The sequence below is a fragment of the Salvelinus namaycush genome, chromosome 1 (assembly GCF_016432855.1).
Source record: "Salvelinus namaycush isolate Seneca chromosome 1, SaNama_1.0, whole genome shotgun sequence".
In the NCBI taxonomy this organism is placed as follows: Eukaryota; Metazoa; Chordata; class Actinopteri; order Salmoniformes; family Salmonidae; genus Salvelinus; species Salvelinus namaycush.
Genome location: NC_052307.1, coordinates 59,195,025 through 59,216,269, shown reverse-complemented (window position 1 = coordinate 59,216,269; position 21,245 = coordinate 59,195,025). Strand labels below are relative to the sequence as shown.

Below are 21,245 nucleotides of genomic sequence, written 5' to 3'. Positions count from 1 at the left end.
GGTTTTATAGTAAAGGCCAACTCTGCAGTGAGCTAGTGAGGCCTTACTAAACCCTCTGCAGTGGTTTTATAGTAAAGGCCAACTCTGCAGTGACCTAGTGAGGCCTTGCTAAACCCTCTGCAGTGGTTTTATAGTAAAGGCCAACTCTGCAGTGAGCTAGTGAGGCCTTGCTAAACCCTCTGCAGTGGTTTTATAGTAAAGGCCAACTCTGCAGTGAGCTAGTGAGGCCTTGCTAAACCCTCTGCAGTGGTTTTATAGTAAAGGCCAACTCTGCAGTGAGCTAGTGAGGCCTTGCTAAACCCTCTGCAGTGGTTTTATAGTAAAGGCCAACTCTGCAGTGACCTAGTGAGGCCTTACTAAACCCTCTGCAGTGGTTTTATAGTAAAGGCCAACTCTGCAGTGACCTAGTGAGGCCTTGCTAAACCCTCTGCAGTGGTTTTATAGTAAAGGCCAACTCTGCAGTGAGCTAGTGAGGCCTTGCTAAACCCTCTGCAGTGGTTTTATAGTAAAGGCCAACTCTGCAGTGAGCTAGTGAGGCCTTGCTAAACCCTCTGCAGTGGTTTTATAGTAAAGGCCAACTCTGCAGTGAGCTAGTGATGCCTTACTAAACCATCTGCAGTGTTTTCATAGTGAGGCCTATTCTGCTGTAAGCTTAGTATGGCCTCTCCTGCCCAGTTCCCTCCTGCTGAATCGCCATGCTACTAGATTAGCCCTATTCTCTTTAGTATCCACTGCCCTGTCTGCACGTGGAGAGGTCGCTTCCGAGCTCTTATGAATAAATTATATGTAAAAAGTTCCTCAATATTTTTCTCCTTCATAATGCATTTTTCACCAGAGTGTGTGCAGAGGGCTGGGCTGGAGCCTGCCCCTCCTCCCTCTCTCCACTACCCGGGAACGCTGCCTGGCACTCGCTGCCTGGCGCCATGGCCCTCTCTCTGCAGCTCTCCTACTCAAAGACAGCTATTTATATCCCAGAGCCAGCGACACACACAGTCAGAGGAATACTGCTCCCCTCTCCTCCTGGCATAAGGAAAGTGAGACACAGCAAACCTCTGCCTCCACCCCTGTTCTCTGGCCCCGTCCCCCAAAGCCCCACACACTCCAAGCTCACATTAAGCAGCACAAAGTGGCAAAGGGGTCAACTACTAACAGAGATAAACAAAGATTCTATGATCCACACATAGTGTGCCGACCTAGTTTGAGCTATCTAGAACAATAAACTCCAGACTATTTTAGGATAATCTAATCTACAACTCCAAAACTCCATTGTAAATTCACACATTGTGACTGTAACCAGCCTTTGATGTTAGTGGCGTGAAACAGTTTCATATTAAATTCATATTACAACTATTTTTCTGATAACTTAACCAAGTACAATTTCCCCTCCGCTATAACTGAGTGTGTATGTTGGTGCCTGTAATGCCCATGGGAGGGTCAATAAGAACCTATTAAGTTGTCCTATATGGTTTCCACTGTGTACTATATCAGTGACTGGCTTAGTAGAACACTGTATATATTGAAGCTTCTCTCCCCCCTTTTTTAAAAATCATGTAATAACTATATTATATAATACCACAGGCCTATATTATTATAGACAACATCACTATTCAGATGCTGTGCTTCTTGACGTAATTGTGTTATTAGGTTGTCTTCAAGGATTCTGGGGTGGTTTTGGCACAGGGGTTAAATAAGTGTATTATGTTATTGAGTCCTCAGTCAGTTCCTCTATAGGGGTTTTTGGCGGAGAGTCTTCAATGCATTATCTGTGTGTTCTGAGCTGTCGTATCTTAGTGGGGAGAGGAACACAGACGACACAGAACCCTAAGCGGAAACACAATAACATCCATTCCAAAACACAGGCCTCATTTCCTCCGCCTTCCACCCCATTCAAAAGCTGCACAGCATCTGCTATCAGTCTGTGTGTGTGTGTCACACAGAGGGGCCTCTCGCCACAAGCCAACAGCTCTAATTCATCACATATGAGTAAGTCTATGCACTGTAAGGTACTGTAGAGAGGCCGAGGCCCTGGTCCAATGCTGGATCCTGCAGCATCCGCTTCCCGCTCTTTTACATTGAAAACAACAAACCCTGGCTCTCTTCCTTCCAACCCCATAAACACACACCATGTGTGCAGTCGGTCCACACTCCCCCAGGGGTCCCTTCCTGCCACTCTGTAAACAGGGTCCACCCTGGGGGCGGTCAGATTTGTTTTCAAAGCTATTGATGCAATGTTGTACAGTTATCTTGCTTCAGCATTACCTACATGAGTAATGAAATGGTCACAGGTCCCGTGTGGCTCAGTTGGTAGAGCATGGCGCTTGCAACGCCAGGGTTGTGGGTTCGATTCCCACGGGGGGCCAGTACAAAAAAGTATGAATGTATGTACTTGTAAGTCGCTCTGGATAAGAGCGTCTGCTAAATGACTTAAATGTAAAATGTAAATGAAATGACCTCACCGATTGAGTTTCACTTTGACATTGTTTTGTCTGGGAGGCTAGGTAAACAAAGCCCACGTCATCCTCACAGCACTGCTTACAGTGGAAGAGCAGCTCACCAGGAGCCAAATTGCAAATGCTAAAGGCCTATTGGAGAGACAGTTGATCTGCTATCAAGGAACAGCAACATGTCGATAAGTGTGGTAAGTGTAAATTTAGCATTTTCAGGCAAAGTGACGTACGTTACTTATTTTGCTTGCAATATCTTATTGTAAATGCATTATCCGTTCAATTTCAACAGCATAAACACGGTGCACATGGCAGCCATGTTAAAGGTCTATATAAACAGTCTTTGATGTGGGTTGTTTTGGTGACAGCCCTTCCAGGCACCAATGTCACCTGACAGCAGTGATTGGTCATGGAACTAGGAACCACGCACTTGAGGCATTAGACAAAGCAAAAATCATCGGTTTGCTAGCTAGCTGACTATTCTCAACTATGATTGGTGCTTGGAGAGGGTGGGTGGGTTCACACACAGGTTAGAGATGTTACTCTTAGCGTGAATCAGACTATCCCAACAGAGGCAGAGTTCATCGCACTGACCCAGTAGATGAGTGAAGAATGTGGTCTTTTATGGGTTCCCAATGGGGACGTTTTTACTGGGACTGACCCCTGGTCAGCAGAGCTGGAGGTTAGACTCTAACGTGCTTTCTCCTGCTTCAACACTACATTAAGAGCCCTCACCTCTTTCTCCTGCTTCAACACTACATTAAGAGCCCTCACCTCTTTCTCCTGCTTCAACACTACATTGAGAGCCCTCACCTCTTTCTCCTGCTTCTACACTACATTAAGAGCCCTCACCTCTTTCTCCTGCTTCAACACTACATTAAGAGCCCTCACCTCTTTCTCTTGCTTCTACACTCCATAGAGCCCTCACCTCTTTCTCCTGCTTCTACACTCCATAGAGAGCCCTCACCCCTTTCTCCTGCTTCAACACTACATTAAGAGCCCTCACCTCTTTCTCCTGCTTCAACACTACATTGAGAGCCCTCACCTCTTTCTCCTGCTTCAACACTACATTAAGAGCCCTCACCCCTTTCTCCTGCTTCAACACTACATTAAGAGCCCTCACCTCTTTCTCCTGCTTCAACACTACATTAAGAGCCCTCACCTCTTTCTCCTGCTTCAACACTACATTAAGAGCCCTCACCCCTTTCTCCTGCTTCAACACTACATTAAGAGCCCTCACCTCTTTCTCCTGCTTCAACACTACATTGAGAGCCCTCACCTCTTTCTCCTGCTTCAACACTACATTAAGAGCCCTCACCTCTTTCTCCTGCTTCAACACTACATTGAGAGCCCTCACCTCTTTCTCTTGCTTCAACATTACACTGTGGCAGAAAAGGTGTTTTATAACTGTGCTGCTATACTTTTGTATCTTCTTTGATGTCTGCATGGCTCTCCCCACTGCTGCACCACTATGTAAAATAAATAATGTGGCTTGTCGTTCTGTGGGAGAAATAAATATTCCAAACTGACTCTGGGACAGTTGAGGGACGATATATCCCAAAATCATACGACTGTACATTTTAAAAAAAATCAAAAAAGCAATAAGGCTGACGCAAAAGACCAGAACATTTAACTTAAAAAGTAGATAAAATATTTCTTCGCAATATAAGCGAAGCATGGAGCACATGGCAGTTGACTATATACGTGAATGTTCCAAAATGCAATTAGCAATAAAACACGTGAACGGTTTTATGTGACAGAGATGAAAATATCAGTTCGAAATTTTGAAGGAGGGGAGATCTAAAGAGCCAACGATGATCATGGGTTTCTAATATGACTAGGATCGTGCCTTTTGCTGGTGGACAATGAAAAAAAGTTTATTTGAAAACCAATAGAACATGAGAAACGCTGGTTTCAATTAGGGGTGTGAACGTTTAAACATGAAAATTAAGTTGGGATCCTTAACGTTAAGAAAAATCCCTATGGACATTTTACTTGTCTATAAAAGAACGCCGCTTCTGAAGCGGAACTAAAGTCCATCACAAGGCAACGAGAAAGGTCAATCAAAAAATCAAGCTGCTGCATGCGTGCAGTCCACTCTCGCCTAAAAAAGTACTTTAAGTTTGTTAAATACCTTGACTTCCCAAGACATTTAACAGAAATAAAACATCTGGCTACCATACCATAAACTGCAGCATATCAATCAGCGATGCTTATTGTCTGGAAGAAAATAGAACATTTTACGCCGGAGCAGAATTCTACTGTCGGAAAAAGGTACAGACCGGCAGTTTTAAAGTTATCAATTGTCGCTATCGACAATGTACTGCGTTCTGTATCTATAAAAGTTTGTGGTAGATAAAACGTCATTGCCCGGCAACTATTACGATAATGTAATAGGACCATTATCGTGCATTGTAAATTGACATGGAATATAATGATTTTTTTCTTATATATATATATATATATATTTTTGTTACCTTTATTTACCTAGGCAAGACAGTTGAAAACAAATTCTTATTTACAATGATGGCCTACACCGGCCAAACCCGGATGACGCTGGGTCAATTGTGCGCCGCCCTATGGGACTCCCAATCACGGCTGGTTGTGATACACCCTGGATTCGAACCAGGGTGTATGTAGTGACGCCTCTAGCACAGAGATGCAGTGCCTTAGACCGCTGCGCCACTCGGGAGCCCAACTGAAAACCTTTTTTTTTTTTTAAGTGGCAGTTTAAACGTTAAGCAAAATTGTCAATTTGTCACATCCTTAGTTTCAAAGCTATAAAATAATTTCCTCAATTTCTATGGTCTGATTTTGGTGAGGCTACTTTGTCAAACATGACTGCCGTTTAGCCAATATATATATATTTGGAATGTGACAAATGGAAAATGTTAAGTGGCAAAAAATAAAATAAAAACTTTGTTAAAACCAAGAACAATTCACAAATTTCCACATGAAATCCCAATGCAGCTGCTCTGGTCCAGCAATGGTTTGGGTCTCAAGGTCAATCCCTTTCAGATGGTTAAGAATTGCACCTGTACTACCATTACTGTACCTCAATTCAACCTCGCAAAGTTTGCATTTCCTTCTCACTTAACTTCTCAAAGTATTGGCATACAGGACTTTTCTGCTGTCGCTTGCCTTTCTCAGCCATTTTACCAACCGTTAACGACAATGACAGTGGTGGAGAGTAAACTCCAAAATAATTGATTCCTTGACTCCTTGCACGTCGACTCCTGTTGTCAACACCCATTTCAGTCAAGATTCGACAGGAATCGACTCCTAAGCTTCAGAATTTTTGGAACAGAGGCGACTGATTAGTTGCGGTATTTCCGAGAACAAAACAATTGCATCTTTCATAGCGAGCTAGGAAGGGACGGAGAGAGAAGGGATGGGCACAGTATAGGCAGGTCGGCCAGCAGGTTGACAGAGCCAGAAAAGCGGACTAGGCCTATCTACCGGCAATCAAAAGCTGTATCTCGTAATGGAATGCTGTATCTCAAAATTTCTTGACTTGCAATATCTTGCAACTTCAGTAAAGCAGGGCCCACTATGCTGTTTACTTTCTGCATCCACAAAAAAAGCATCTGAATTTGAATTAAATATTTTAATGTTCCCACCCCTAATATATATATGTAATATATATGTAATTAAAAGTCTGGCTACATTTTCTGGTGCCTCCCTCATGTCAGCATCAGTGTGGACATTGAGAGGGTATAGCCAATATGCATAGGCTATCACCTACACATTGACATGTAGGCAAATTATTTATGTACATTTGCATATACTTACGTTTTTTTCTTAAACAGAATAGTGTTTTTTTTTGTCTTCAAATAAATGTAATTGGCTATTTTGTGATTTGGACACCAAAACACATTAAGACATAATTTTACTCTAATAGAGAAGAACTTAACATTTGTAACAATACCTTTTTTTACATCTCGACTCCCAAAATTAAGAACAGAGCAGACCCTACTAACATGAATGCTCAGTTTGTCACGTGGTGCCGCCAGCAGCATTTTGGCCATTGACTTGTGCTAGCTGTCTAGTCTGTGTTTGATAAACGTGCAATGAGAATAATAGAAAACATTTATATAAGGAATTGGGAACTCATTCTGAGAGATAATCATCTTCTTATCCAGGTAGGCCACTTGATTTCAACGTTCTAAACAACGTGAACAGGCTGTTGTTCAAACAGAGACAGACAGGAGGATGTACCGTTCTACAGTATTAGCAAGCAAATAGAGCCAAGTTGGCTAGATTTTAAATATAAAGATTAGCTGTCTATATACGAGCGGGTGAGCATGTGCTTGAGAGATTGTTTATGAGACCTGTGTTCATTTTCTATAATGCCTGCTACCAGAAGTTGTTCATTATTAATGTATGTGCATTATGCATGGGTCTGGTAAAACAATGTAATAACAAAGGGGGCATTTTCATAGACAGACTTGAAAGCCAGATCAGTGATTATAGCAAAAAGCAGGTAATACTATTTTGATAAAATAATTAGTGAGTCTTATGGTTGAAGGCTTATATTTAGCCGAGGTATAATTTGACAAAGCCCTGAATTCATTAGATTATTACCGACTGTTTGAAATGCAGTGTGTATTTACCTTTAAATTGTGCAACAAAGCTTATTTCGAGAAAACAAAAAATAAATAAATAAAACATTTAAGCCATATCCCAGCCCTACCCCTAACATCACAACATTCCAGGCCTTCTGACACACTGAATTACTCTTGCCTGGCCCTCATGGTCCCAGTTCTGTTGACCATTGAAAAATGAAATAACTAGTATAATTCTAAGAAAACTGCTGTGGAAAATAGTGTATAGTGCACTGTGTTTGCTATTTTATTTGTTATAATTTCAGGCTCTAGATTGCAGAAAATTGGGTTTTAGGTGTTAAAAGACGTAAAAATCTCGGAGTCAAAACAGGGACACAGCACCCCTCCGAGCCTCACCTCAATAATCAGTACCACCTTGTTAAACAAATCTTTGGGAGATTGCCTGGAATCCCTGGTCTGGAATACTATGGTAAACATATTCCATGTTAATTACATAGCCATGATACTAACAGATGATTATGTCGCTGCACAAAAACCTCATTTCATTCTGACAGCACTGTGTGTTGTTCCCAGGTCTCTCCAATAAGGCCTCTGTCCCCCTCACTGTCCACTGACATGGTAGGACCCATGAGGAGAACACACACTGCTAATCATCTCCAGTCTCCACTCGCAAGCAAATGCATCTGGCTTACAAACACATTTACTGGACACGCTGCTTATGAACATGAAACAGTCGGGATACACAACTACCGTAATTCCATTGGGATGATAAAACAAACAAGCCCCTAAAATTATAGCAAGCCTTAGTAAACAGACCACAGTCCTCTGGGAGCTTGTGTGCAGCGGTGGGGGTGGGTTCACTTTTTCCACTGCGTGGGCTGAGCCTCTCCATACGTTTAACAGTATCACATGACCAGCTAGCACAGATAAACACACAGAGAAAGAGAGAGGACATATCTACTACTCCGCCATGAGCTGCAGGGACTATAGGTCCACACAGCAAAGTAAAGTTTCAATGAAAATCACAGAAGTGGGTTGAGGAAGCAATATTTCCCCATTGAAAGCAGTTCAGCCAAGCCTCTTAAATAACTTCCAAATGTTGTGAATGAGATATATAGAGATATGGACACACACACACACACACACACACACACACACACACACACACACACACACACACACACACACACACACACACACACACACACACACACACACACACACACACACACACACACACACACACACACACACACAGAGAGAGAGAGAACAAAAAAACACAACATGCAACTATTTCAAAGATTTTACTGAGTTACAGTTCATAAGGAAATCAGTCAATTGAAATAAATTCATTAGGCCCTAATCTATGGATTTCACATAACTGGGAATACATCTGTTGGTTACAGATACTTTTATTTTAAGTAGGGCCGTGGATCAGAAAACCAGTCAGTATCTGGTGTGACCACCATTTGCCTCATGCAGCGCGACACATCTCCTTTACATAGAGTTGATCAGGCCTGTGGAGTGTTGTCCCACTCCTCTTCAATGGCTGTGCGAAGTTGCTGGATTATGGTGGGAACTGGAACACGATGTCGTACATGTCGATGCAGAGCATCCCAAACATGCTCAACGGGTGACATGTCTGGTGAGTATGCAGGCCATGGAAGAACTGGGACATTTTCAGCTTCCAGGAATTGTGTTTTGTTCAGTGTATATTCATGTCGTAGTTTCCAGTCAACTCCATTTCACTGAAAAGTTACTTCAACAAGTGAATGCTAGCGATGGCTAGCTATTCTACCAGTCTGTCTTAACTTCTCTAGGGTAGGGGGCAGCATTCGGAACTTTGGATGAAAATCATGCCCAAATTAAACTGCCTGCTACTCGGGCCCAGAAGATATGATATGCATATAACTGGTAGATTTGGATAGAAAACACTCTAAAGTTTCAAAAACTGTTAAAATAGTGTCTGTGAGTATAACAGAACTGATTTGGTTTTGTAGTTTTCTATTCAATGCCATTACAGTATCCATTGACTTAGGACTCAAATTGCAGTTCCTATGCCTTCCACTAGATGTCAACAGTCTTTAGAAATTGTTTCAGGCTTGTATTCTGTAAAATGAAGAAGTAAGAGCAGTCTGAATGAGTGGACCCTAAAGTGTCACAAAGCTATTTCATGCGCACGACCGAGAGAGTGCCTTTCTTGTTTACCTTTTATATTGACGACGTTATTGTCCGGTTGAAATATTATCGATTATTTAGGCTAAAAACAACCTGAGGATTGAATATAAACATCGTTTGACATTTTTCTATGAACTTTACGGATACAATTTGGATTTTTTGTCTGCCTGTTTTGACTGCGTTTGAGCCTGTGGATTACTGAAGAAAACGCGCAAACAAAACGGAGGTTTTTGGATATAAAGAGACTTTATCGAACAAAAGGAACATTTATTGAGTAAATGAATGTCTGCTGAGTGCAACCATATGAAGATCATCAAAGGTAAGGGATTCATTTTATCTCTATTTTTGACTTGTGTAACTCTTCTACTTGGCTGGTTACTGTTTGTAATGATTTGTCTGCTGGGCTATGTTCTCAAATAATCGTAAGGTATGCTTTCGCCGTAAAGCATTTTTTAAATCTGACACTGTGGTTGGATTCACAAGAAGTTAATCTTTAAACCTATGTAAAATATGTTTTGTTTTCTGAATTTTTATAATGAGTATTTCTGTATTTGAATTTGGCGCCCTGCAGTTTCACTGGCTGTTGAATAGGTGGGACGCTACCGTCTCACGTACCCTAGAGAAGTTAATGAGTGTTATCATGCTAACAGCACACCCTGCACACGAAAATACACCAACATTCCCAGCTAATGATAAAACAGTCATGGTATTTAATTTAAGAGAATGAACAAGATTTAACAAGGCAACCTTGGGGTTAATTTAAAAATTGGCACCAATGGCAGATTGAGGGATTTTTACATCCGTACCCCAGTACGTCCCACGTGCCCGCGGCGAAACGTCACGCCGTGAGGAACTATTAATTAGCCAAAAAGATTCAGCAGAGCTTCCTGGTACCCCAACATCAAGCCACCAGTGATTGGAGGACCACATCAGCATTCTGTGTGTGGCAAACCCTGTAGGGACAGGGGCAGAGAACCCCAAGGAGAAGACAGGGAGGAGGGGGGAAGTCTGTGGGTCTGCCAGACTGGATAATAGCTCAGTGAGGCACACACACAAACAAACACAAAGACAACATGTGCACACAGGATGGAAATAGAGTGAAATAAATGCTGTGCTTTGATACGGTTTGGATGGCGTCACTCGATACCATGTGACTGAGTAAGAATTGGACGCACAAAAAAACAAAAAAAAACAATTGCAGGCATCAGAGAAATGGGAAAGGTGGTAGAAATAATCAATCTCTGTTTCTGCCTGAGGTGGTGGAGAGGCTACAGCCAGGACTAAGACACATCCCCTCTGCGTCATATCACTCTCTCTCTCCCTCCGCTTCTCTTCATGTCTCCCTCTATCGAGCCACTCCCTCTGCGGTCAGACAGAGGCCAACGCTTCACCTCACTGCGGGATGTCGTTGTTCTTCTACACACGCACACAGCGCCAATGAGGGGTATTCTGAAAGCCCTTGCTGCTACTGAGAAGATGAAAAGCAGATCGGTAGCCCCCCCCCGCTCCTAACTCAGGCCTGTCATCAGGTCCACACCACTGCATTTTCCACTACAGCAGCTGCTCTCATTCTAAAAATGTAGAAAGCTAAACTGCCACAGACCCAGCAGCTGCACATAGTCATTCGGCATGGCGGGTGTATTTTGGGAGACTTGCCATATTATTCTCTCCGTGCCTCTCCACTAGATACGGAAACAACTGCACAGTCTCCGGCATTCAATTTCTAGTGCTGTAATGTCTGTTATGGTTATAGTGTATGATCAATCACCAGCCTACACTGTCAATCATTCATTGTTGTCATAATCATGGTTTGCTAGATCACAGGAGTTATTGAGAGCTACCTAATGAGGGGAGAGCAGGAGCAGTGAGGCCCTTCCTGCTGTGTGTACCATCCCGGCGGCTGTGCAGTCTATTTACATTTCATATAGGAGAGGGAGGCAGCAGCTAGCCCTGTTTAGTGTGCAAATAGAGCCAGCCTGGCCCACTCCAGTACCCAGGCAACCTGGACCCAGATTGGCGGTGCAGCCCCTGACCCGCACAAATTCATTTCATTAGAGGCCTTTGTAGGGAGGGGGAAAGACAAACAAGCCGAGTAGGGATGCATTAAGATGAACGGAGTGGCCTGGGGGGGGGGGGAGATGGGATGGAGGGGGCTCTGTCTCATCTCTCTCACCTGAGAGACCATAGGCCAGACAGACAGGACAGGACCTCCATTCAGACTGGACAGTGCCACCTGTCCACCCAGCAGTCTCTGGTCTGAGAGCAGGGGGCTGGAGAGGCTGGAATCCAATAACTTAATCTGATATTCGGAGCATGACAGCGTTCCCCTACACCTCTCTCTCTCCACTGTGGAGAGAGCACTCTGACCAATACAGCTCTGTGCTGCTGCTTGAATGCGTCTCTCTGGTAAATCATCTAGAGGTTGTGCCATATATTCTGCCACGCATCAGGGAAAGCTAGAGGCTGGGGGGAATTTTTTTAATATTTTTTCTACCCTCATATCATAAGGCTTCATCTCTGTCGCTGACTCACTCAGTGCTCCTCCCCCTCCACGCATCCTTCCTTTCCTCATCCTCCTTTCTCTTCTCCCATCCAAAGCTCAGCATCTGATCCTACCATCTCCTGGACAAACAGAAATGAGAGAAAGGCAGAGCGCCTGACATAGCCACAATAATAATACACACTGGGCTTGTTGCCTAGCAACGCGGGGACAGGGCACATGTACCCGAACGAGCTGACAGAAAGAGAGAGCGTGTGAGAGGGGGGGGGGGGGGATGTAGAGAAAGCCAACAGCGCTGGAGTAATCATGGTAATGTATGCCTCTGCATACTAAGCCTAGCCAGCGATGAGGATCCATTTCTGCCCTTCACCTTCTGAAAGAGTAAGACTATTTTCCCTGTGCAGTCTCTCCACCCTAGTCTTACAGAGATGGGGACATTCCACATGAAACACCATGGATACACAGACATCCACAGCGACACGCCCGGGGTTCGAGAGATGCTCGAGGTGTCACAGTCGTCATGCTGCCCAGTCCTAACTAGCCTCTGGAAGAAAGAAAAAACATCAATGGAGAGCAGTAAGGAGACTGTGCAGTTTTCCCGAGCAACCAATGCTAGCCAAGAAGCTACCTAGTTTGTTTTGATTCAATGAAGGGATAGCTAGCTAATTATTATTGAGTAGCTTGTATCTATGAGCAGGATGGGCATGGTACGGTTACCAGCTATACTACACACTGAAATGTCACCATCCTGTTATCAACATACAGGGTACTGGGATTGGTGGCAATTGCACACCCTTATTTACCTTGATTGACTCCTTTTAAACAAAGTGAACTGATTTAGAGGCACTTCAGCTAATTAAGGGCTCTACCAGTGATGAGGGGAGGCGCCTCTGATCCGAAGGAGGGGAACTAGGGTAGTAGAGCAGGGATTGGGCGGAGACAGACGGATTTAAGGAACAACTACAGTAAGGCGAGGGAGGGCAACACACGTTACTCTAAAAGTCACACTGTCTCTACATAAGCCGGGGTAGATTTCACCCTCTTAACGTACACTAACATAAAACATCGAGGCTAGGCTGGAGCTTTAAATCATGAATTCGGGGGGAACGTGCATGCCGAATCCCAAACAAATTCGGGAAAATGGGCCAGTCGACTACTCTGCCCAAGCATTATGCATACACACCACACACACAACTTAAAACCATGCACACAAAGCACCCAGCTAGCCTCAAACCTGGAGCCCAGCAGGCCATCTCCATAATGAATAGTAAATCTGCTTTTCTCTACGATAGCTCTAGCATCACTAGTAGGATGCTCTGAATGGTTATTGGATTTCCACCTAGTACTGCACACGCATTGGCCATATAAAAAAGGCCATTTCATAATGCATATTCATACAGATCAATGGAGCGTGTAACAGGGAGTCCATCAAATCAGAAGTGCATTAACGTTGGGCCTATCAGCAGCTAGGAGGCCGGTGCTATTGCCATGGCAGCGAGCTAGATAAAGCCATACTAGACGAGGATCCCAGCAAAACAAAGCCTAGCTCACTGCTACAATGGCACTGCTGTAGTATTTACTTACGTCCATGGGACCTGTTAAGTGTCATTACAGTAACTCACTAGGGGCCATCATCCCACCCAAGTGCTTTGCACCGAACCTGCTTCTCAAATTTCTAGAAATTAACATCAGTGGATCCCAACGATGACAAACAAGACTGGGCCATCTCGCTTTACTTCCTCTGAATGTAGAAGGGAGCTGGGGGTAACCACAGTAGTTCCTCAGAGCTCAACGGCCGATCTGGAGGGCCACGACGGGATTAGCTTTGAGCAGCTTCTCACAAGCTCCTTCACACGCATGTAGGCTAATACACACAGTAACAAGCCTCCGCACCTCACTCAACCCCTTCCACCCACCCCCCTCAACACCCCCCCCCCACACTCCACAACTAATGAGCTGAAGCCTGAGCCTGGAACTCACAGCCCTGAGAGGGGGAGGGCCTGAAGACCTGCCGTGCCTCAGTGGGGGAGGAGAGCATACACACATATGTGAACAATGAAGGCTTACGTGTGTGTACGTAGATCAAACATGTGCCTATGGAGGGCAAAGAGCAGCACGTCATTGCATGTCTAGGCCAGGTTGCAGAATGTAGAGCAGTCAGAAACCAAGTACTGTACTGCTGAAACACTGCCCTTTACAATGCGCTTTGACCGGCGCCAGGGATTAAATCAACTAAACTCACGTTGACAACACAAAAACACACCCACATTCACAAAGCTAGGATACATAAACAACCTGTTAGTGCGTGACACACCCACATCTGTGGAGGGAGCTGTGTGTTGTTCTCCCTCACGCTGTTATGTTTATATTAACTGCGGCGGCGGCGTGGTCCTTCTAGGAAACCGTGAGAATAGCCGTGACACGCAGACTGATAAGAATTGGAGTCAGAGTGCTATGGCCAGCCACGCGGCACTGGTAGAGGTGAGGGCTGCAGCTCCTGCCAAGCCAAATCTTGTCAGGATGAGACTGCAGCCAAAGAAAAGCGGGGGAACGGCAGAACGACCCCCGTCCCCATCAAACATACCCCTTACGACCTCACACTGGACATGAGGCCCATCTTTCAATTCCCTACTCCTGAACTGAAATGAACACACGCTATGGGGGACTGACACATTCACGCCTTTGAAATTATATTACCATCTCGAATCAAAATGCTAGCATTAAGGACACCAGGGTAGTATCAACATGGTTTCTGTGCACTGAAAGGACCCAAGTATCCAAACTCATGAAAATTCTGCTCAGGTGTTTCCCATTTACTGTGCTACAAATGAATCAAATGAAAAGGAGAGAGAAAGAAGAAATAGCTAGCATGGTTTCTCACAGATAACATTCAGCAGGAACGTCACTGCCTACCAGTGTGTATGTGTATATAATCAGTGTGGGTGAATTAGTGTGTGTGTGTGTGTGTGTGTGTGTGTGTGTGTGTGTGTGTGTGTGTGTGTGTGTGTGTGTGTGTATGTGTGTGTGTGTGTGTGTGTAAGAGAGATAAATGTGAGGCGCTGTGACTAGGGCTCCATTAATTAAGGATTATGGGAGGAGGTAAAAATAACCGTGGAGCGGAGCAGGATAATGAACAAAGCACGGGGGAGGAACACAGGGAGATGGGATGTGACCTTTACCAACATGAGTACGAAAACATCATCAAAACAATTCGCCATCAAGCTCTGCCTGCACCCATCTTGTCGTGCCAGGATGAAAAAGCTGTCAAAACCTTTCCCCGACGTAACGGGATTACGCAGTCATGTGTGAAAGACACTCAGTAGATTACTGATGGGATGGGAAGCGTGGAGCTGGCAGGTTTACCAGAGAGAACATGGCTGGAGAGGTTTCTCAGGCCTCTCAGCCATACTAGTGTTGTAAATGTCTGCCACTGCTAAGTTAGCTCCTCGTGGGTCAGTAGCCTAGATCTTACTGGGTGTGTGTGTGTGTTTCTGGGGCTCCTAAGAGCAAGCTCGGGCGCCAAGACAGGCCGAGGCCCCAGAACCCAGACCACAGGCAGGCTGACAGGGGACAGATGGCAGGGCTGCCTGAGACAACAGCATAAACAACCATGAGGAGTGGAAACCCGATCCCTCACAGTGGAAAAAACCCTCAGTGCACCAGGCAGGCAGAACAGCAGAGAAAACACTGACATTATACCACCTCATTCCACATGGAGCCTCTCTGGCTGGGGAGCAGATTCACAGGAATCCTGGCCTGACACACACGTCCTCTCTTGCTCTATGGGGAAGTTGATTGGGAGCGTTCCGGGGGACCAAACAGAATTCTAATTTGTCCTGGTTCAGCAGTAGCAGTGGCATGAGAGGAGCCGCTCCCTCAGATCCCAGATGAATTATATATCTATAAGCCAGATGAAAGGCCTCTAACAGCACAGCATGGCAGTCTGAGAGCTGGGGCGGGGCCTGGGGTGCTGCTACGCACCCCCAACTGCCCACTGGGAGGTGGCTGGCTAAATAGGGTACAGCCAGGGATCCACCGTGTGTGTGTGTGTGTGTGGCGCTGGACTAAGGGAACCAATGGGCTGGAAAACACTGAAAGCTTGGCCAAGGTGAACGTCACACTCTAACGAGCTCAGAAGTTATTTCCCAGCGCCCACGCCCCCATAGGGATCACTGTATAACTTTGGAACATGTTCCCCACCAAGCACACAAGCAATTACAGCCACAGATGACCTGGAGCAGGCTGGCTCCACTAAAGATGCTCTTTCCTTCTGAATACATTCCACCTCCAGCTCTGTCATTCAGTCACTCCCTGGTTTCCCCTTTCTATCCTCTCTGCAATGTTGTCCTCCCATACATGTATTCTCATTGCTACTAAATGAAATCACCATTGGCCACCACTGAGCCCCACATATCCAGGGCAGCCCCCTCCCTCAGACAGACACACTGTGTCCACAGCCGGCCAGACCTGAGCCACACAATGGAACAATCAATACTCTCATTAGACAAGTAGACCCGCACCAATTAGTGGTTTGGACTAGTGCCATCTAAGAACCCTTCCACTGAACCAATGACACCGGTCAACAAATATGGCAGTTTCCAATGACTAGGCTACATGGGCTAGTCAGAGGGGATGTGAATGGATTAGTGTTTCTCTCTGCTGCCTGCAGTGGATTCTAATGCAGGTCTGTTATATCCAATTCACATAGGACTTGCGGTACATTGCCTGAAAAAAAAGAATTGGGCGATGTTTATATGGTCCCCTTTCAAAAAGCCAAATGTTTACAACATTCTTGTCACCATTCGCCTTTCATATCGCCATTGCTTTTGCCAGGAAGGAGCGAGAGACATTAAACTTGGACCCTGTTGTGATCATTGTCATGGTAACCGGAGTGACAGGAAGCTCGTGAATGCAAATTCCTCAGACAGAAATATGATTACGAGGTCGTTTGGTGGAAATAAAAGTTTTGGCTTTGATACCGGAAATACCTTTCAGATATAAAGAAAACGCGAAAAATAGTTGGCGGTATGGTAAAGTTGGTGGGAAAATGTCTTGGCAAGCTGAAGCGTCACTGAGCTGTGACTGGCTGCCCATGTTGTGTGTCACTGGGCAGTAAACAAACTCCACACATGTGTAAGGGGAGAAGAACGAGTAAAACCCTTGATTAAGAGACAGAGGGTGTATCCCGTTTAAATAATGAATATGTGGACGCACAGGCAGAGAGGAGATGGAGAGGAGAGGGAGAGAGCAAGAGAGAGAGGAGAGAGAAAAATGAGAGAGAAAAAGGAGAGAGAGTGATTGAGAAATAGGCCTACTACCTATAAGCTCACATGATTTCACAAGGCTGAAGGAAAGATGGAATGAAACAGTCTTCCTTCCCCCTCATAGCGGACTACTAGACAATGTGAGAGCAGCAGCCACTGAATTCAGAGCACAGCCTCACGCTACAATGCATTCTGGGAAGTCCTCTCCATTAGCAGCGCTGGAGCGGCACACACATACACACACACACACAGGCCTTGTTCAAGGGAGCAGATGGAATTGGGAGGTGGTGGGGAAAGGAAAGGAAGCCCTGCTACCTTCCAGTCAACATCACTTCTTCCTTCTCAGAAAAACAGCTAAGCTTGGAGAGATACCTAGCTAGCAAAGAGAGCTGCACAGCACACAACAGGGTTTTAGCCTGCGCTAGGCAGTGGAGACACAATGGCAACAGATTCACATTCTGAGCTTGTACAGAACCATGGACATCTCGAGGAGCAGCTTGGCCGTGCCAATTCCCGGGGCAGCACTGAACCAGACTAGCACCATTTGCCCTGGTGCTCCCTCCCCCACAATGACTGCAGAGTAGAGCAGGCCTTGAGGCCGGCTGGCACAACACTCCTGAAATAAATATCAGTAAATTGGGAAAAGTAATGAATCATCCCCGCTTCCAGCAGCCAGTATTGGGTCTGAGTGCTTTTAAGAGGCTCCGAGCAGACTTCCTCACTGATTTTAATACAGGCTTTTTACACAAGTGTTAACATAAAGCCAACCCGTTCACCACTTTAACCCAGGCCTCCTCCATTATTGTGGCTCCTGCAGAATGTACATTGTGGAATACCATACATCTGTACCCAGTGAGAGACTGTCTGGCCCTAGTATTACAGAGGTAGAACGAGGGGGAAGGCTGACACGGTGATACCAGATCATTTCTCACAGGAGCTATTTGCATTCAGTAAGAAGGCGTAATGCTCTTCTGTTTACGTCAGTGCAATGCCAACAGTGCACAGCTTTGCTGTATGGTATGCTGTATGGTTCCCTATAGGGGTGGCCGGCTGGGCTAAAATGGCTCCAGTGTGCTCAAGCCAGTGAACCAGGGCTGTGTGGGCGGCTTCAGCAGGATATCAGGGTCTTTGGGACACACGCACTCCAGCTATGAGCGGAGTCCGCTGTGTAAAACAAAAGATCTGAGTCACAAGACCGCCCCGGCAGAGCTGGTCAGCTGAACATGGCAGTCTGTCCACACTCACCACATGTGAGGGGTGAGCGTCAACAATGACTTCACAAATCCAGACCAATGTTTTCCTTTGACAACCATACATCAAAGAAATGGTTCTCTTGCACTCTGGGCCAAGAAATGTGCTTTCCTTCAATGTGTGCCTCAGTTGACTGTGGTGGAAAAACACTTGTATAGCTGTGGCTGGTGTTCCCCCTTCCCATAGTGTCTGTATTTGAGCCTTGCGCCTGCTCCTGGCCCCAGGCAGGACAAAGAGCCCTGGCTATTGAGCCCTGGCCTGATTTAGCCCAGGCAGGGCGCAGCAGTGTTTGGCCCCTATTGGGTTTCAGCTCAATGGCTGGACAGGCTTCTCTGTCACAATGGCCACTCTGTTCTGGAGCCTCATTGGGGGAGTGGGGAGGCCATGACCTCTCAGACTCAGGGAGGGGGTTGATGAGGGTAAAAAGGGGGGCGACAGACAATTTGGCTCAAACCAGTGCATTGTGGATCTCTTCTCACTTATTCCTCTCTCCTCTTTTCCATGTCAAGAATACAAATGAATGACCTGTCCAGCAGAAACCATGTGACGTACTTAACACTAGAAAGGCCTCGAGGGACACCCCCTTCCAGCCAATGACGTGTCTTTTGGACATTTCAATCTGCACCTCTCTCATCATACAATTTCACAATTCATAGTACTGTCACCGATCAGACTATTGCCAATTGAATCTTGTCGTTAGGCTAACTCGATTAATATGTGTGAAATGAGTTTCAATATAGTTTAGGTATAGTTTTGATTTGCCATCTGCGCAGGCTGGCTGGCTGTGAATGACTGGTGGTGAATGGGGGGGGGGGGGGGTGACATGTCCTCTTAAAACTGCGTACAACACAAATTACTGTTTGTGATATTAAGATTCTAACAACAGTGTGTTGTTATATAGACTTATTTAGGAAAAGTCAAGGACGGGGGGGACAACTATAAAAATGGCAGAGTAATTAAACATGTAAATGAGTTGTCCACATGACGTTGTTGGCTTTTCTACTGTTAAAAGCACACACTTCATCATTCACATGGATTCTGTTATTGTTCTTATTGTGTTACTTTTTATTATTACTTTTTATTTTTGTCTACTTGGTAAAAAATGTCTTCTTGAACTGCACTGTTGGTTAAGGGCTTGAAAGTAAGCATTTCACGGTAAAGTCTACACTTGTTGTATCGGCGCATGTGGCAAATAAAGTTTGATTTGCTATGGTCTGTGTTGGCCAAGCTTTTAACCCCATGACATCAAATACAAAGTGAGTCAAAACACCAGCCTGACTCATCACATTGCATCAATGGAGGGAAAAGACATGAACACCAGAGCCACAACACCCTTTCCCTGCGTCTGTGTCTGTCTGTGTCTGTGTGTGTGTCTGTGTGTGTGTCTGTGTGTGTGTCTGTGTGTGTGTCTGTGTGTGTGTCTGTGTGTGTGTCTGTGTGTGTGTCTGTGTGTGTGTCTGTGTCTGTGTGTGTCTGTGTCTGTGTGTGTCTGTGTCTGTGTGTGTGTCTGTGTGTGTGTCTGTGTGTGTGTCTGTGTGTGTGTCTGTGTGTGTGTGTGTGTCTGTGTGTGTCTGTGTGTGTCTGTGTCTGTGTGTCTGTCTGTCTGTGTGTGTGTCTGTGTGTGTGTGTCTGTGTGTGTGTGTGTCTGTGTGTGTGTGTGTCTGTGTGTGTGTGTGTCTGTGTGTGTGTGTGTCTGTGTGTGTGTGTGTCTGTGTGTGTGTGTGTCTGTGTCTGTGTGTGTGTCTGTGTGTGTGTGTGTGTCTGTGTGTGTGTCTGTGTGTGTGTCTGTGTGTGTGTCTGTGTGTGTGTCTGTGTGTGTGTCTGTGTGTGTGTCTGTGTGTGTGTCTGTGTGTGTGTCTGTGTGTGTGTCTGTGTGTGTGTCTGTGTGTGTGTCTGTGTGTGTGTCTGTGTGTGTGTCTGTGTGTGTGTCTGTGTGTGTGTATACATGTGCTCCAGCTCTGCAGTCCTGGACAGAGGCGCAGGCCCTGAGGGGATAGTTCTCCCCTTTTTCACAGGGCATCACCATTCTGTCTGTAATCAAAGCTGCAAGACACTTCCAGACACCAACTCCAACCAGATGTATGCAATTTAGACAATTAAAGCTTTCCCCTAACACTTGGCAGCTCTACCGCAACACAGGCACTTCTCATCAGCCTGAGCCTCACATAGCCCCTACCTAACCCAGGGAGCTACATCAGCTCTCTCTCACTCTCTACCCATGTCTCAAACATCCAGCCCCGCTCTTGTATGTCTGAAAGCTTTACACAGCAGAAAGAGAGGCAAGAGACAGGCAGGCCTCTCCTGAAGCTATAAGCTCTCCCTCTCCTGCCGTGCTCCCTCTTTCAGCCTGGAATTTCCTGTTGATGGCCCACTGCTAACACCCCACTCACTCCCATGGAAAAATTTGACAAGCTGCAAACATTTTATCTCCACGAGCAGGAAGCCAATCAGCGAAAAGAGGGAGAGAATGACAAAGTGGAGAGAAAAATGAGAAACATGTCATTGAGGGTTTTGGCGTACCAGGAGTTGCACCACACTGGCCCAGAGTCCTAATTATCCAGCCAGAGACAAGGCCTGGTAAGGCTGTAATGATACACCACTGCTCGTGATACAGACACCTCTTGATAGCACAGAGATTAGGCCTCCGATGGTCTTGTCAGGCAGCCTGCAGCATGTGACTGGGCCAGCAGACATGTGGAGTACAGAGAGAAAGAGCTGCTGATATAATACAGCTCTATCAGATAAGCCAGGCCAGGGAGAGAGAGGGGGACGTGGGAAGGAAGGGAGGGAACATCAGGTAGGCTGGCCTGGGCTGAGACGGATAGACATGTGGGCAACAGATTGGATGCGTTAGCTAGTGTTAGTGGCAATTGTTTTTTGTTTGGGCTGGGTGGAAAACAGAGCCGAGGAGGGCGGCCCCGGGTCTTACCAGTTGAACAGCAGGGGCACGGGATCCACGACAGCCTGGGCGCTCACAGGACAAGGGGTGCATTGAAACTGGGGAGAAAGGAAAGATGATACACGCATGAGAATGTGCAGACTG

At 45.7% G+C, this 21,245-nt stretch overlaps 1 protein-coding gene across 3 annotated transcripts in view; it reads right to left on the bottom strand.

The window, feature by feature from the left end:
- The window catches only part of LOC120046325 (ankyrin repeat domain-containing protein 11-like), a 137,310-nt gene that overhangs the window by 33,708 nt on the left and 82,357 nt on the right, over positions 1–21,245 (bottom strand). For 2 of the 3 annotated variants that reach the window (XM_038991468.1, XM_038991486.1), the window contains exon 3: positions 21,132–21,199. The exons of the other annotated variant lie outside the window; for it this stretch is intronic. The gene's annotated coding sequence lies outside the window, so the exon portion shown is untranslated. The remainder of the gene's footprint in view (positions 1–21,131; positions 21,200–21,245) is intronic. 3 annotated transcript variants of the gene reach the window in all.